This window comes from Delphinapterus leucas, chromosome 4 (assembly GCF_059928025.1).
Source record: "Delphinapterus leucas isolate spDelLeu-1000000601 "Yukka" chromosome 4, BTC_Dleu_Yukka2, whole genome shotgun sequence".
NCBI classification, from domain to species: domain Eukaryota; kingdom Metazoa; phylum Chordata; class Mammalia; order Artiodactyla; family Monodontidae; genus Delphinapterus; species Delphinapterus leucas.
The window spans coordinates 25,169,980-25,184,461 of NC_143132.1; positions in this window are offsets into that span (position 1 = coordinate 25,169,980).

Below are 14,482 nucleotides of genomic sequence, written 5' to 3' on the forward strand. Positions count from 1 at the left end.
TTCAGTGTTGTTTACTTCGGTGGTACTTAAGTTTACCCAACATAATTACTTTAAAATATTTTTTTATTTGAATTAGTATATTATGGGAGTAGTGATTGAATATTCTGCACATTGAAATTTTGAAAATAGTTCACAAGCTAAAAAAATAGATTAAATATATTAGGACTTCTGATAACAATATTGTGAAGCTCTAGAGGAAATAGCAAATGTTTATCTGTAGCTTTGGACCAGATTTATAGCTTAATCACTATGTGAACTTTTTAAAATTCTTAATGATATTCACCTTGCTATACCCTGAATGTAAGTTTAAGTATGTAGCATTGTACTAAACATCACTTAAATAAATAACATCATTGTTTAATGAAATACTTATATGTGGCTCAGTGTTTAATTTCTCCAAATATATTTTTATAGTCATAATATAAAACTAGTTTGCAGAATCTATAAAGTCTTGGGTATTTAAGGCTTTTACATTAAACAAAAATGGATCAAAACACTATTTAAGGGTATGCAAAATCTATTTTTAAATTAGATGTTTTAAAATCTGGGCATCAAAATACTAATACTTGTGTGTCAAATATCTTTCGTCATTCCACGGCTCTTTGAGACTTCTTAAAATTATGTTTGCTTACAATATGATTATTTAGTAATGTGCAAGTATATAGCATCATAAATATGCATGTCCCAAAAGTTTTCTGAATATAGAAATTTGTTTATACTAAAGTCCATATTTCTTTGGAAAAATGGTTACACATGAAGCACTTTAAGAAAAATAACTTCCTGCCATTTATCAATAATTTGTATGAAAATGATACTGAAATATTGGTATCAGAATTACTTCAACCAGAAAGATAATTCAGAAGCTTCTTTTCAGCAGATTGAAATATAGGACAATGACAAGATGTAATGTTCAAATCAAATAAAATATTCTTCACATTTATTTTATATCCCCTTACATGAGGTTAATAATGCTCTTAGTTGAAATTTTTCTTGTCAGCAGAAGTTGGTTTTGTCTCATGTCTTCTGGATTTGATATAAGCCCATTTTATCATCAACACAACTGAGGAAATACCGAGAGCAGAAAGGGAGAAAGGAAATTAAAAAATATATAAAATTTATTCGTTTTTTTTTCAACTTGAACATTAGCAGTTTTTATTGATTCTGTAGTTTTACAGTGGTGAAAAAGGTAATTCGCAGCTTAACTCTCAATTTCTCATTTCCATATTGCAAATTTAATTATGTTAGACATTTAAGTCCATGGATTAGCATGTTTTGGGTAGATTAAATATTGAGGATCCACCATGTGCTGAGTGATGTGTAGAACAAAGGCATGGCAAAGCCAGAGATGGCTTTGTGTAGGAAGAAGATTTTTAGACAAGCCAAAAAACAGACAGAACGTATGAAGCAAAAGTTTTCAAGATACTGGAATTCTGGCACTGCAGGACAGTGATCCTGAGAGACAGGAAACAAATGAGGAAAGTCCTATGATTGCTGTAGCTTACTGTTTTAAGGCAGTTTACCAGGTGTAGCACAGGGAAGAGAACCCAGACAGAGCCCAGTGGTCTCCTTTAGTTGAGAGATGGAGTAGAGAGTCTGGGGAGACCGTGATAGCTGGAGTGCCCAGGACAGGGTACTGCAGAAAACAAGCTTCACAGAGAAGATGCCATAGATCTGTCCTCTTGAGTAGTCAGTAGAGTGCTAAAGAGTGCATGTATATGAGGAAACCACCGATACCAGGAAAGAACTACCCAAAATGTTTAGTAGGAACAGTGCCAGACACTCACACTGGCCCAGGAATAGTGCCTGCCCCAGACACCAGCCAGCCTGGAAAATCTAATTCTCAGGACATTGGAGAGAGTACTCAAAAGGGTCTTGCATTAGTAGTGGGGATTAATTAACCCTAGACCAAACACTGTTCAAGTCCCACCTAAGAAAACTTAAAACAAGATAGGAGGGATATGATACATTTCCAAATAACTTAAATGTATCATAGAAAAAAGTTGGAGAATATTTTTAAAAATACAAAAAATAATACTCACATCCAACAAAGTAAAATTCACAATATCTGGATGCAATCAAAACCTACGAAGTATGCAAACAACAGGAAAATATGACCCATGATGAGGAGAAAGATCTATTACAATCATTCCAGAAATGACATAGAGATTAGAATTAACAGACAAGGAAATAGCTACTCTATTCACACTTGACTCACAATTCCAGTTTCTAGGTATTCCCAGAGTACCCAGAATTTTATTTTATTTTATCTTATTTTTTTAACATCTTTATTGGAGTAAAATTGCTTTACATTGTTGTGTTATTTGCTGCTGTATAACAAAGTGAATCAGATATACGTATACATATATCCCCATATCCTCTCCCTCTTGTGTCTCCCTCTCACCCTCCCTATCCCACCCCTCTATGTGGTCACAAAACACCAAGCTGACTTGTCTGTGCTATGTGGCTGCTTCCCACTAACTATCTATTTTGCATTTGGTAGTATATATATATGTTAATGCCACTCTCTCACTTCGTCCCAGCTTACACTTCCCCCTCCCTGTGTCCTCAAGGCCATTCTCCACATCTGCGTCTTTATTCCCTGTCCTGCCCCTGGGTTCTTCAGAAGCATTTTTTTTTTTTTTTTTTAGATTCCATATATATGTGTTAGCATACAGTGTTTGTTTTTCTCTTTCTAACTTATTTCACTCTGTATGACAGACTATATGTCCAACCAACTCACTACAAATAACTCAATTTCATTTCTTTTTATGGCGGAGTAATATTCCATTGAATATATGTGCCATATATTCTATTTTCTTTATCCATTCATGTGTTGATGGACACTTAGGTTGCTTCCATGTCCTGGCTAATGTAAATAGTGCTGCAATGAACATTGTGGTACATGACTCTTTTTGAATTATGGTTTTCTCAGGGTATGTGCCTAGTAGTGGGATTGCTGGGTCATATGGTAGGTCTATTTTTAGTTTTTTAAGGAACATCTATACAGTTCTCCACAGTGGCTGTATCAATTTACATTCCCACCAACAGTGCAAGAGTGTTCCCTTTTCTCCACACCCTCTCCAGCATTTACTGTTTGTAGATTTTTTGATGATGGCCATTCTTACTGGTGTGAGGAGATACCTCATTGTAGTTTGGAATTGCATTTCTCTAATGATTAGTGATGTTGAGCATCTTTTCATGTGTTTGTTGGCAATCTGTATATCTTCTTTGGAGAAATGTCTATTTAGGTCTTCTGCCCATTTTTGGATTGGGTTGTTTGTTTTTTTGATATTGAGCTGCATGAGCTGCTTGTATATTTTGGAGATTAATCCTTTGTCAGTTGCTTCGTTGGCAAATATTGTCTCCCATTCTGAGAGGTGTCTTTTCGTTTTGTTTATGGTTTCCTTTGCTGTGAAAAAGCTTTTAAGTTCCATTAAGTCCCATTTGTTATTTTTGTTTTTATTTCCATTTCTCTAGGAGGTGGGTCAAAAAGAATCTTGCTGTGATTTGAGTGTTCTGCCTATGTTTTCCTCTAAGAGTTTTATAGCGTCTTCCCTTACATTTAGGTCTCTAATCCATTTTGTGTTTATTTTTGTGTACGGTCTTAGGATGTGTTCTAATTTCATTCTCTTACATATAGCTGTCCAGTTTTCCCAGCACCACTTATTGAAGAGGCTGTCTTTTCTCCATTGTATACCCTTGCCTCCTTTATCACAGATAAGGTGACCATATGTGCATGGGTTTATCTCTGGGCTTTCTATCCTGTTGCATTGCTCTATGTTTCTGTTTTGTGCCAGTACCATACTGTCTCAATTACTGTACTATACTCTGAAGTTAGGGAGCCTGATTCCTTCAGCTCCGTTTTTCTTTCTCAAGATTGCTTTTGCTATTCCAGGTCCTTTGTGTTTCCATACAAATTGTGCAATTTTTTGTTCTAGTTCTGTGAAAAATGCCAGTGGTAGTTTGATAGGGATTGCACTGAATTTGTAGATTGCTTTGGTAACTATAGTCATTTTCATAATGTTGATTCTTCCAATCCAAGAACATGGTATATCCCTCTATCTGTGTGTTTCATCTTTAATTTCTTTCATCCATGTCTTATAGTTTTCTGCATACAGGTCTTTTTTCTTCTTAGGTAGGTTTATTCCTAGGTACATTATTCTTTTTGTTGCAAAGGTAAATGGGAGTGCTTTCCTAATTTCTCTTTCAGATTTCTCATCATTAGTGTATAGGAATGCAAGAGATTTCTGTGCATTAATTTTGTATCCTGCTACTTTACCAAATTCATTGATTAGCTCTAATAGTTTTCTGGTAACATCTTTCGGATTCTCTATGTATAGTATCATGTCATCTGCAAACAGTGACAGTTTTACTTCTTCTTTTCCAATTTGGATTCCTTTTATTTCTTTTTCTTCTCTGATCGCTGTGGCCAAAACTTCCAAAACTATGTTGAATAATAGTGATGAGAGTGGACAACCTTTCCTGATCTTAGAGGACATGGTTTCAGTTTTTCACCATTCAGAACGATGTTGGCTGTGGGTTTATCACATATGACCTTTATTATGTTGAGGTAAGTTTCCTCTATGCCTACTTTCTGGAGAGTTTTTATCATAAATCGGTGTTGAATTTTGTCAAAAGCTTTTTCTGCATCTATTGAGATGATCATATAGTTTTTATTCTTAAGTTTGTTAATATGGTGGATCACTGATTGATTTGTGGATTTTGAAGTATCCTTGAATTCCTGGGATAAACCCCACTTGATCATGGTGTATGATCCTTTTAATATGCTGTTGGATTCTGTTTGACAGTATTTTGTTGAGGATTTTTGCATTTAATTCATCAGTGATATTGGCCTGTAGTTTCCTTTTTTTGTGACATCTTTGTCTGGTTTTGTTATCAAGGTTACAGTGGCCTCGTAGAATGATTTTGGGAGTGTTCCTTCCTCTGTTATATTTTGGAAGAGTTTGAGAAGGATAGGTGTTAGCTCTTCTCTAAATGTTTGATAGAATTTGCCTGTTAGAGTTTCAATTTCAGTGCTTGTGATTGGTCTGTTTATATTTTCTATTTCTTCCTGGTTCCATTTTAGAAGGTTGTGCTTTTATAAGAATTTGTCTATTTCTTCCAGGTTGTGCATTTTATTGGCATATAGTTGCTTGTAGTAATCTCTTATGATCTTTGTATTTCTGCAGTGTCAGTTGTTACTTCTCCTTTTTCATTTTTAATTCTGTTGATTCGAGTGTTCTTCCTTTTTTTCTTGATGAGTCTGGCTAATGGTTTATCAATTTTGTTTATCTTCTCCAAGAACCAGCTTTTAGTTTTATTGATATTTGCTATTGTTTCCTTCATTTCTCTTTCATTGATTTCTGATCTGATCTTTATGGTTTATTTCCTTCTGCTAACTTTGGGGTTTTTGATCTTCTTTCTCTAATTGTTTTAGGTGTAAGGTTAGGTTGTTTATTTGAGATATTTCTTGCGGTAGGATTGTATTGTTGTAAACTTCCCTCTTAGAAATGCTTTTACTGCATCCAATAGGTGTTGAGTCTTTTGTGTTTTCATTGTCATTTGTTTTTAGGTATTTTTTGATATCCTTTTTGATTTCTTCAGTGATCTCTTGGTTACTTAGTAGTGTATTGTTTAGCCTCCATCTGTTTGTATTTTTTACAGTTTTTTTCCCTGTATTGATATCTAGTCTCATAGCATTGTGATCAGAAGATACTCGATATGATTTCAATATTCTTATATTTACCAAGGCTTCATTTGTGACCCAAGATATGATCTATCCTGGAGGATGTTCCATGAGCACTTGAGAAGAAAGGGTATTCCTTTGTTTTGGGATGGAATGTCCTATAAATATCAACTAATTCCACCATATTTAATGTATCATTTAAAGCTTGTGTTTCTTTATCTATTTTCATTTTGTATGATCTGTCCATTGGTGAAAGTGGGGTGTCAAAGTCCCCTCCAATGATTGTGTTAGTGTCGATTTCCCCTTTAATGGCTGTTAGCATTTGTCTTATGTATTGCAGTGCCCTTATGTTGGGTGCATACATATTTACAATTGTTATATCTTCTTCTTGGATTGATCTCTTGATCATTATGTATTGTCCTTCTTTGTTTCTTGTAATAGTCTTTATTTTAAAGTCAATGTTTTCTGATATGAGAATTGTTACTCAAGCTTTCTTTTGATTTCTATTTGTATGGAATATCTTTTTCGATCCCCTAACTTTCAGTCTGTATGTGTCCCTAGGTCTGAAGTGGGTCTCTTGTAGACAGCATATATATGGGTCTTGTTTTTGTATCCATTCAGCCAGTCTATGTCTTTTGGTTGGAGCATTTAATCCATTTATATTTAAGATAATTATCCATATGTATTTTCCTATTGCCATTTTCTAAATTGTTTTGGTCTTGTTATTGTAAGTATTTTCCTTCTCTTGTGTTTCCTGCCTAGAGTAGTTCCTTTAGCATTTGTTGTAAAGCTGGTTTGGTGGTGCTGAATTCTCTTAGCTCCTGCTTGTCTGTAAAGGTTTTAGTTTCTCTGTCGAATCTGAATGAGATCCTTGCTGGGTAGAGTAATCTTGGTTGTAGGTTTTTCCCTTTCATCACTTTAAATATGTGCTGCCACTCTCTTCTTGCTGAAAGTTCAGCTGTTAACCTTATGGGGATTCCCTTGTATGTTATTTGTTGCTTTTAATATTTTTTCTTTGTACTTAATTTTTGTTAGTTTGATTAATATGTGTCTTGGTGTTTCTCCTTGAATCTATCCTGTATGGGACTCTCTGCTTCCTGGAGTTGATTGACTATTTACTTTCCTATATTAGGGCAGTTTTCAACTATAATCTCTTCAAATAGTTTCTCAGTCCCTTTCTTTTTCTCTTCTCTTCTGGGACCCCTATAATTCGAATGTTCAGGCATTTAATTTTGTCCCAAAGTCTTTGAAACTGTCTTTAATTCTTCTCGTTCCTTTTTCTTTATTCTGCTTTGCAGTAGTTATTTCCACTATTTTATCTTCCAGGTCACTTATCTCTTCTTCTGCCTCAGTTATTCTGCTATTGATTCCTTCTAGAGAATTTTTCATTTCATTTATTGTGTTGTTCATCATTGTTTGTTAGCTCTTTAGTTCTTCTCGGTCCTTTTTAAACATTTCTTGTATTTTCTCAATTCTATTTCCAAGATTTTTTATCCTCTTTACTGTCATTGCTCTGAATTCTTTTTCAGGTAGACTGCCTATTTCCTCTTCATTTGTTTGTTCTGGTGGGTTTTTACCTTACTCCTTCATCTGCTGTGTGTTTTTCTGTCTTCTCATTTTGCTTAACTTACTGTGTTTGGGGTCTCCTTTTAGCAGGTTGCAGGTTCATAGTTCCAGTTGTCCTTGGTGTCTGCCCCCAGTGGCTAATGTTGATTCAGTGCGTTGTGTAGGCTTCCTGGTGGAGGGGACTGGTGCCTTTTTTCTGGTGGATGAGGCTGGATCTTGTCTTTCTGGTGGGCAGGACCATGTCTGGTGATGTGTTTTGGGGTGTCTGTGACCCTATTATGATTTTAGGCAGCCTCTCTGTTAATGGGTGGGGTTGTGTTCCTGTCTTGCTAGTTGTTTGTCATAGGGTGTCCAGCACTGTAGCTTGCTGGTCGTTGAGTGGAACTGGGTCTTAGCATTAAGATGGACATCTCTGAGAGAGCTTTCACCATTTGATATTATGTAGAGCCAGGAGGTCTCTGGTTGTCCTAAGTCCTGAACTCGGCTCTCCCACCTCTGAGGCTCAGGCCCGACACCCAGTCGGAGCACCAAGACCCTTTCAGCCACACAGCTCAGAAGAAAAGGGAGAAAAGAAAGAAAGAAAGAAAGAAATAATAAAATAATTTATTAAATTAAAAAGTAATAAAAAATAAAAAGAAGAGAGCACAAAACCAATATACAAATCCACCAGTGATAAAAAGCTCTAAAAACTGAACTAAGATAAACATATAAATCAGAAACTTTTCAGTCACATACAGGATACCCCAAGTCTACTGTTACTCCAAAGTCCACCTCTCAGTTTGGGATGATTCGTTGTGTATTCAGGTATTCCACAGATGGAGGGTACATCAAGTTAATTGTGTTGATTTAATCCGCTGCTTCTGAGCCTACATGGAAAATTTCTCTTTCTCTCCTTTGTTCGCACAGTTCCTGGGGTTCAGCTTTGGATTTTGCAGCGCCTCCACATGTCGGTTGCCCTCTGGCATCTGTTCTTTGCCCAGACAGGATGGGGTTAAAGGAGCAGCTGCTTAGGGGGCTCTGGCTCACTCAGGCCAGGAGGAGGGAGGGGTACGGAATGCGGAGGGAGCCTGTGGCAGCAGAGGTCACAGTGACGTTACAACAGCCTGAGGCGTGCAGTGTTCTCCTGCGAAAGTTGTCCCTGGATCACAGGACCCTGGCAGTGGTGGGCTGCACGGACTCCTGGGAGGAGAGGTGTGGACAGTGACCTGTGCTTGCACACAGGGTTCTTGGTGGCTGCAGCAGCAGTCTTAGCATTTCATGCCTGTCTCTGGTGTCCGCGCTAATAGCCGTGGATCACGCCCATCTCTGGAGCTGATTTACGTGGTGCTTTGAATCTCCTCTCCTTGAGCACCCTGAAACAATGGTCTCTTGACTCATGCAGTTCTAGACTTTTTTGCATACCCTCTCCCGGCTAGCTGTGGTGCATAAGCTCCCTTCAGGCTGTGTTCACACAGCCAACCCCAGTCTTCTCCCTGGGACCCAACCTCTGAAGCCCAAGCCTCAGCTCCCAGCCCCCGTCCACCCCGGCTGGTGAGCAGACAAGCCTCTCGGGCTGGTGAATGCTGGTCTGCACCGATCATCTGTGCGGGAATCTCTCCGCGTTGCCCTCCGCACCCCGTTGCTGTGCTCTCCTCCGTGGCTCCAAAGCTTCCCCCCTCTGCCACCCGCAGTCTCCACCCGCAAAGGGCCTTCCTAGTGTGTGGAAACCTTTCCTCCTTCACAGCTCCCTCCCTCTGGTGCAGGTCCCGTCCCTATTCTTTTGTCTCTGTTTTTTCTTTTCTCTTTTGCTCTGCCCAGGTACGTGGGGGAGTTTCTTGCCTTTTGGGAGGTCTGAGGTCTTCTGCCAGCGTTCAGTAGGTGTTCTGTAGGAGTTGGTCCACATGTAGATGTATTTTTGATGTATTTTTGGGGAGGAAGGTGATCTCTATGTCTTACTCCTCCATCATCTTGAAAGTGCTCTCTAAAATTTATTAGTTTTTGACACCTTGCATACTGAAGTAATTTTCCTGATCTCCTTTATCAGCCAACAACTACTAGGCCATTAAGGAGATAGAAGGCAGGTGTTATTTCCACAGACAGCCTCATTTTGGGGCAGTTAATTTGTCAATTTATTTCCCTAATTACTTTGTGTAGTTGAATACAGATTCCATGAAAACAACATTTAATTGTCTAGACCAGTAATTAAATAAGAACAAGTGATACAAATTGCAATTTGAATAAACAGAGAAGTTTTTGTAAGCAATAAGCATATCTTGTTGGATGTTAAAAAATGAGTATTATATTAAGAAACTCAAGTTACATATTTGAGTGGTTTTTGATAGATATATAACAAACCCATTAATAATTCATTGAGTTTCCAAATTAATCATTAAACTTTAAGCACATTAAATTAAAATCATTTTGTCTATTGTTCAAAGAAGGAAATCTAGGAAATGTTTTTCAGAATCTTTTGTCAAAGTTGGTCACAAAAGACTGTATGTTATCCATGAATCAAAAATTAGATTATATCTTGACTATTTCTGATTCTTGATTCTATCCTATACCCTCTCCTTCATGATGGGATAGTGGAAAAGAATGTTAAAATTAATAGAGTAAGTTCATTCAGGTTCTATTGCCTTAAACTATGTGAAAATATTGTTTAAACAAGTAGCAATAAATTATTATTATAATAATATATAAATACAGTGCATGACCCATTTGGAATATCTCTTGAGTTTCTAGAACTTAAAGTATATCAGTATGCCATGCTCTGTTTTGTAGCTTCATCTGGGTACTGCTGATCATTTATTGTGCAAAGACGGACTAACAATTGTGTCATGATGACTTCTTGGACTTTTCCCTCTGATAGATCCTTAACCACAACTCCAATTGGAAATAGGAATCCTTTCTTAGATGAAATTATAAACTTTTATGATTGAACTTATTATTCTTTATCACCATTCTCAGCATTCTGTTTTATTTGGCCCACTAGACTCTAATCACCTTGTAGTCAGGGATCTAATCTTATTCACAAGCATATGTCCAGTGCTGACATATTATCCAGCAAATAATAAATACTCCATAAACTATTGATATACAAAAGGACCTCTTGACAACTAAGAGGAGCTGTGGGTAATTAGGCATTAGAAATCTTCTTTGTATTATAAGACCTTTTTTTTTTTTTTGCGGTACTCAGGCCTCTCACTGTTGTGGCCTCTCCTGTTGCGTAGCACAGTCTCCGGACGCGCAGGCTCAGTAGCCGTGGCTCACAGGCCCAGCCGCTCCGTGGCATGTGGGATCCTCCTGGACCGGGGCACAAACCCGGGTCCCCTGCATCAGCAGGCGGACTCGCAACCACTGCGCCACCAGGGAAGCCCTCAACTCGACTTTTATTGCTCTGTGTCTTATTTTTAATTTGCTACTTCTATCTTGTACTGGATTCAAAATAAAAACAAATATGGACAAACAAAAAAACCTCAATAGATTAAAAGCAACAACTAATAAACTTTCAAATGTAATAATTTGATTTTAAATACTGGACTAAATACTGACCATAGACCATCAGAATAGCTAACTAGTAAACATATGTAAGTATCTTCAAGGAGATGTAAGTATTTATATACAGATCCTCAATGTAGTATGGTTAGCGGGAAAGTTGTACATGGGTCAAGACAAGAGATAAGATTAGGGAAGAATGCATGTTTCTGGTAAATTGTGTTAATATAAGGATTTGTGCTATACCTTTCACGTCATTGTTTGGCTTTTGCAAAGTGGTGGCTGTTAAGATTTACATTTTTGAAAAGTCATTTTGGTTGGAGCAGTGCAAGATAGGAGCCAGAAAGTATTCTTGAGAGCATTTAAAATGCATTATTGCAATCCATGGAAAAGGCAACAAGAGACGGAATTAAGGGCATGGAGGTGCAAATAAAGAGGTACCAAAGGTAAGAGCTACTTAGCATATTAAAAAGAATGAAAATGGGGATCATTTGCATGTGGGAGGTGAGTAACTGAGAAGAAATTAAGATTCTGTATTGAGTTACTGGAGGGATAGTTTTTCTCATAAAGCTAAGTAACAGAAGCAGATTTTAAGACACATTATGATCTCTGTGTTATTTCTATTTAAATCACTGGAATTTGGGTGTGGGGTGGGGTGTGATCTAATTGAAGAAAAGATGAAAAGAGTAAGTCTGACCAGGGGCAAGCCAGGTGCTTGGGTACAATGCGTAGTTATAAAAGCTAATCACTAAAAATTAGCTATTTATAATGTGTAGACAACTTATCCTCCCCTTTACAGATTAAAATAAACTAATTAGAGCAATTTTTCATCTATTCTTTATGAACTGAAAGGGTCTTTGTTCTGATTTTCAAAAGATAATACAGTCTAGCCTTTGGAGCTGTCTAAAATATAGTTGAGGGTTATTTTTAGTTAACACATTAGACACATCGCTGTAGTTCGCATTTCTCATCAAAGAAAATGAATAGGCAGTAAATATAAACTACAAAAACTTCCATGAAAGGAAGATTAATAAGGAAGGATTGTCATTTCCTTTCAAATCCAATGGCTCATTTTAAATGGTCATCAAAAGTATTAGCTTCATAGTATTTGGATTAGACAATAAAATACATATCCTTAATGTCATCCTTTTATTTAGCCAGACTTTTACTTTGAATTCTAATTTGTACTTAATAAAAATAAATAGAAGTTATAATGGCCCTTTGCAACAAATTCTGATTCTGAAATTTCTATATGGTAAGTCTCCTAAAATTATTATTAGTAATATGTACTTATGACAAAATTAGATAACATCATCTCAAATGTTTTAAAATAAAACATTTTTCAATGGAAATCTCACTTTATAATATTTTCTTTCTTACTAAATATCTTTTTAGCTTTATTGTGGTATAATTGATATGGAAAAATTGAACATATTTAATATGTACATCTAGATTTGTTTGGACATATGCAAACACCTCATCTTTTAGAATGTCAGATTTCAACATCAGTTGAATTCATAGCCATGAGTCTCAAGTAAAATTTAGGCTATTGATTCAGGAAAGTGGGAGAAATGGAATGTGTGTGTCCAGAAATAGCTGAAAGATCCAGAGAACATGGAAGAGATCACCTGCAATGAGCCTCCTGTGCCAGCTGACGTGGCATGTCCCCTCCATCTTGGGAGGCTATCTCTCCTTCGCCTTAACAATCTTTAGCGACTTGACTTGTGGGGGTTGATGGAGGAAGTTTCTTTTCAAAGAGATGCCAGAATGTAAGATTATATATGATCTATGGGAATGCTCCTCAACATCCTCTCAGTGCTTCCCACAGGAAAGATTGCTTGCTCCTCCACTGAGATAAATCCACCCTCCAAACGAGGAGCTCCATGAAAGGCAATGGAAAACATATTGGGTCATGGAAAGGGAAATGAGACAATTTAGCATAAAAATTAAAACATGTTTCAGCATGTAAGGAGATGCCCCAAATAACTCAAATTATGCTATATCTGAAGTACTTCTTTGTTAATTGAAGAAATAAATTTGTGTAAGTGGACCTATAGAGAATATGGCTCAAAAATAATTTTAAGTATAAAATTTTATCTAAAAACAATATACAAACACACACATACACACTTACATTAAAGCAACATTAAAAACTCTGTATAGAGGATCTCAACATTAAAGATAGCATTTTGGTACCTGCTTAAGTTATATATTCTTTATTTTAATATATTTCTTAATGATATGTTTTTTTCATAATATGTTACTGGTGCTATTTTTAGAGATTGTTCTTCTTTCTATATATTATTATTTTGAATGTTTTAATAAACTTACCAGTGATATTCTGCAAGTTTGCATTGTAGGTGATAAATTTGAAACTTTGTTAATTTTCTCTATATACCATCCTACTTTTAACCAAGAAAATGCTCAGTTCACAGGCACGGAGGTATGGCAAGTGCAGGGCAAATTCTACTAAATGGAGACATTTTCAATTCTACTTTATCCACTTAAAATATAATAAATGTATATATATCATGTATATACAAGTGTACTATATATGTTATATATATGATATTTATATTATCCTAAATATTTTTCACAACTACTATTTTTTTTTGTTCAAAGGACATTTCTTCAACAAATATGAAAGTATTGCCTAATTTAGATGCTGCAAGCATATTTCTCAATTTCATTCCAATATATTACAGAATATAAATTTGCTCTATTAAAAACAAGAGCTTTTCCAAAAAATGTACTCTCACAAGAGGGTACATTACAAAGATAATTATAGGATTTCAAAATAAATCCTTTACAAAATTTGAGCTCTCATTGTATAATTGATTCAGTTATTACCCGTGCTTTTTTTAAGGGGAAATTTTTCAATACCTTACTCTTTACAATCTTTGTTTTCAATGATTGGCGTGTACCAAAAGTTTCAAAAGCTTCCTGTTTGTAGTATTCCATTTGATTTTCTAATTTGCTTACAGATTTCTAATGATATTTTGAAAGTAATGATGAATATGGAATAATTTATCCTCAACAAAAAATAAATAATATTGGAGGATCTTTAGGTTATGTAGAATAGCCCTTCACATTCTCAATATATCTAAGATTGTGTACTGCCATGCTGAGATTTTTTTCTTTTATGATTTGTGTTTTAGCATTTATTATCAACTTCATTACAAAAACGTTGTAGTTCATTTAATTCAACATGTACGTGTGCATATATGTTTGCATGTATGTACCCACACATATATATATGAATTAATGCATTATGCCTGTATCACAATTAATTTGATATAAATTTCTATTTTATTTGTTTCTTACTTCAGTGTAGATGATCTCACCATTACAAATACTAAATTTTGTTTTTCTGCTATAAATGAAAAGATAATTCCATTTTTAGTACTTGTTCACTTTACTGACTTTTTAAATCTCCTCCTTGACTCCATGAATTGTCTGCTTTATTATAATTAACAAAATCTATTCCTTAATTGAAGCAACTGAGGCTACTCCTGAAAAGCCTGGTATAATTTAAATCCTTGTGAATGCCTCCTTTTCACTTAATGAGGACAACCCCTCAACCAATATTTATTAACATTTATAACTTTTGTGTAACATTTATAACATGCTTCAGAAAACTTTGACTCAAAAAGATGAATGAAATTATTTTATTTGATATAGTGCGATGATATATTTCATTGGATAGAGATGAAACTCATGCTTCCAGTGTAATATATCAATGCACCTTCAGCAGCT